The following is a 4,888-nucleotide window of genomic DNA, read 5'->3' on the forward strand; positions in this document are numbered from 1 at the left end:
AATGAAGGATTTTCTCTTGAAAAGAGAAATAACATTGTTTGTACCGTGCATTCAATAAGCATAGTTAAATACTTAATACCTTCATGAGAAAACATTTGTTCTTCCAGTAAAACCGATAAAAGATTGTCTAACCATGAAGGTATACCATCATGGTTTTACGTACTGTAATGGCAAATACATTTCTCTAACAACATTTCTGTAACACAGACCCAGGAGATAATTATAATATTTATTTGTTACAAATATACCTAAGCTCCAGACAACAGTAAACGAAGCTATAAGATCGGCATTAGCAGTTTTCGAACGAAAGTATGCACTCAGTAGCTCGATTTCTTTATTGAAGATGTATATAGTATATCACATATAAACTAGGTACCAGTATATATGTCTAGACCTAATCTGAATCTGAACGAACACGGTCAAAATGTACTGAAATGACATTGTATAATAATCTTTTAAAGTGTAGGCCTACCGTCAATTAATATTCGGAGAAATCGAATTGAAACCAGTCGAAAATACTATTCGAGACCCTCCAACGAGGCCCTTCAACTCATCAGATAATGGTCCTTATGGATAAAGGGGTTTTGTTGTTTATGGGCCTATCTGTAACAAAATAAAATAGTTTTTCATAATGATTAAAATGGTGTTGATTGTTGATATACAAAAATTAATATAAATGTTGATGTTTGAACTAGTGATTGAGCTCATGAAATAATATGGATTTTTTTTAAAGTTTTCGTGATGAGTATTTTTGTATCCGCAGGCCTATATAAAGTTAAATTATTCAAGCACTAAAGAGAAAAAAATCGTCCAAGGGCTCGTCCGGGAGTCGAACCCGGGACCTCTCGCACCCGAAGCGAGAATCATACCACTAGACCAACGAGCCAGTTGGTGAATAAAGGGCTTTGTCTAAAAATATCCATGGTCTTTTCACACAATAGATAACCCCTGCGTGACAGAACAAATAATTATAAAATATACAGTATTTATGTTATTAAAATTAATAAGTATTTTTGTTATTATATTATTATCATCATTTTCTTATGATGATGAGAATGATAATGATGATGATAATGATTATGATGTACATAAGGATGATGATATTAATGATTATAAACATGAAAAATTATAAGACGACGACGACGACGACGACGACGATGATGATGATGATGGTGATTGATAAGGATGTCAATAGTAGGCCTAATTATTATGAACATGATGACGAGAATGATGGTAATGACGATGATGAGGATGAGAAAGTTGAAGAAAGGATTATGATGACGAAGATAATAATATGGATGATGATACTGCTGCAGCTGCAGATGAAGATAAATTATTTAGCTACTGTATTTATAGACTACGAATCGCAACCAATTCGTTTTCTTCGTTTTCTCTTGCCTTCTGTTGTACAGTATTTTGCATAAATTGACATATTATAAAGCAAATCGATCCAACAACCTAGGTCCACATAGTGTAGTATACTGGTAAAATACGACAAAAGAGAAAACAATAATACGAGATTAAAATGAGTGATAAAGAGTAAGGAAATTGACATCTTGAGGAGACGAATGCAGTTAATACGGAAGTGGTGATGAAAACAAACATAACGGTAAATCACACAAGGGCGCCACCTCGACACCACACAAACAAGCAACCCAGACGCGCCCATACTTCCCAGCAGACTATCAACACAGAGACCTTGAAATATTCCTCTGTAGTTCATCCATGTTTATCTGGATCATCACTCTTTGACCATTATTTTCACAAACATAATATAGATTGCGTTAAACAAAGGCTGGTGAACAAACAGATTTAACCATTCAACTCAATCTAGATTACTTTCAATATAGTGGCTGCTAAACTCCATAGACTTGCACCGCTTTTATGACGCTGAGGACGGCGCTGACGACGATGACTACGTATTAATTTATGTATAGAAACTGTGTTCGTTTCAGTTAGTTTGATCAATCCATCAATTAATAATTAGTCAATCAATTTATGAAAAATCGTATAATTAAAGCCACAGTTGACACGTTGCTTCATCCAAAATGAACAAATATATCAGAGCTGATATGACCATTACATAACATCACAGATTTATATACAGTACAATATTTGGTAAAAATAAATATATATGTCATTTGAAATGATAGGAGTATGGAAGAATAATCATTATTACTATTAGCAAGGTTAATTGAGATTTCTGTGCGCGTCTTACCCAAACATCTTTCAATGTAGGCCTCTTAAAACATTTAGGTTAACGGCTGGAATTGAACAAAGTGTGGTATTCTTGGGAAATCAAGATCGGCAAATGTAGCGTACGGTATGACTGGTAGAGCCACTGGCGAGTATGTCACAGTACTTTTGAAAACTATTTTCAGAAACAAGCATTAATTTAATCTGAAAATTTACATTTGAGTCGAACTTTAAAAATGAAATAGGCCTATATAAAGGTCAATCAGGGCATGAAGATATAAAATTAGACCTCCATGATCATGGTAACCTTTACCGCTGTCCATTATTAAACCTGGTTTTTAGATTAGGTTTCAAGCATCATTACATGACATAACGGGCATCGTAGCAGACCGTTACGTAACACTCAGACATAATTAAGTATACAGAACCGACAAAATAGCGACAACCGCTAAAGATGTTCTGTTATTTTAAACCAGACCGAACTGGTTGACTATTACTACATACATATTAACATTCATGTATTTTGGAAAGATGGGCTCACAAATTTAACATGAATGTTCTAATTATTAACTGATTTTATTTTTAGATATAGGCTTGCAGTGTTATTATTATTTTCAAATATAATGTGTAAAAATATTTACTGTTTACTGTTCGTCGGTCTTAACTAGCACATTTATTAGTAGGCTATAATATACATTAAACTAGGCCATATCTCAAAGAATAAAAAGCCAGCTACTGCTACTGAATATGCTTCTATCTGTTACCGATACTTTGGAGGAGTGTGATGACAAACTACAAAAAAAAAATTATGGAGGGTTATAATTTAATGTTATTCACTTAAGTAAAACGACGTGCATTAATTTATTACAGTAATATTATAATAAGGCCTTGTATATTGTAGTGTTCATACTATGTACAAATACATTTATTTCGTCTCGATCTACTAACAATTGGACGATAGATAGGCTATCATGAATTGCGTATATGATATACCTACTTGCTTCTATCGTTTTGTATAATGAGGTGCTTTTAGTGAACCCTTTGATAGAAAGATTATTATCAATGGTATCTGATATTCAGTTTATATTTACATCAAATAAGCCCTAACTTTGACTATTTCTGTTGTACTGTGATAATCATAATAACAATATTATTGATTTTTATAGCGCACATATCTACCGAAAAATGTGGGTGCTCAAGGCGCAGTCATCAATCTGAGACTACTGGTACCTAGATATCTAACATGCTTTTTTTCATTACGATGAGGTTCTGGTTGAATACTGTACACATTGGAATCTGGGGAAATACGGTTAGTTCAGTCGAGAGACGGGGTGGTAGGCCTACTCCAAAGAGTCGCTATTAGCGTACATAACATTATTAACGAGTAGTAACAACATACAAACATTCTGAATTTGCGGGAAATAGTTTAGTTTGTGGGCGATAACGACTTCTCAGGGAGACTCCCGTAAAGATTCCTAGTTAAGCCAATGATGTAGTTTTAGTACATCCAGCATCTTATTATTACTATTATTAATATCATTATTTCTGTTTCGTTTATTGAAGAATGCATTTGAATATAAATTTAACAAGAAAATATATATTATCCGTCTCTGTTATAAACGGTACCTGTTTAACATTTTCTATTCATAATTTTAAAGGAGAATTCATCATAACCCTCACAGATATTGTGTCAGGCTACATACTGTAGGATAATAATTTACAGAAAAAATCCAGGCAGTAAATTATGACGTAGGCCTACCAGATGAATCCACACAAAGAGACTATATCATACTAAAACATGTAGCCTACGGATTAGTATCTAAGCGTCAATATTTTTGTGCTTTAAGTTATCAAACTAATTGATTATTAATGAACATTGATGAACCCTTAACAAATTATTCGATTGAAAGTAGCATTTCCAAGGTCAAAACATTTACGTTACATTTTTGCTCAGCGTTTCTAGCATCATCGTTTCTAAATTTTCCTATATAAAATTTAATAAACATCGACATGATATTCGTTTTTACCACGATCCCATTTTTTCACCCCCAGCCGCACCCTCTAAATTATAGCAGCTGAGAGGTTTAAAGACAGTATACTGACAAAACAATTGGTGTCATTTGGCTATCTGTTTTGCATAATTTACAGGCAGTCCGAGACATCATTTGACTGAGCGTTCACCAAATCATCGATCTGCAATTAGTATTACGTAAGTTTACGTGATAATATAAAGTGAACCAGTGTGTCCAGTAGTCAATACTGCGGGGATGAATGCATGTTTACCTGCTTAGTACATGAAGAGAATGCACAATGATAACATGACATAACCAAACGGGAGCTGTAAATACTCGATCAATGTAGACATAATCGTGTCCATCAATATTATTGGTACTGCAGTATCTATAGGCTACGGCGCCTATATACCTTCAAACTAACTATATTTTCCCAGCCATGGCGAAAATATATATGCTCAACTTTACTAAAGTTTATGATTATATTTATTTATCTATCTATCTATTTAGCAAATTATAATTTGATATTACTGTATATACATGCTAGTATGTAATACAAAGTAACCGTAAAAAAAAATATTCAGATATGATTTTCACTTTAATCTAGAATTTATTCCAACGAATACTTCGAGTATATGTCTTCTTTATTCACGTTTGACATAAGGTGCATATATATATAT

General features: G+C 33.3%; 1 non-coding gene across 1 annotated transcript; it reads right to left on the reverse strand.

Moving 5' to 3' along the window:
• Window positions 1-814: 814 nt before the first annotated feature.
• On the reverse strand, window positions 815-886 carry Trnap-cgg. Its single transcript has one exon. It is a non-coding gene; the product is annotated as a tRNA-Pro (tRNA).
• Window positions 887-4,888: the final 4,002 nt, after the last annotated feature.

Source organism: Anneissia japonica, unplaced genomic scaffold, assembly GCF_011630105.1.
Source record: "Anneissia japonica isolate Jap-2015-1 unplaced genomic scaffold, ASM1163010v1 scaffold1239_len605302_cov174, whole genome shotgun sequence".
Lineage (NCBI taxonomy): Eukaryota > Metazoa > Echinodermata > Crinoidea > Comatulida > Comatulidae > Anneissia > Anneissia japonica.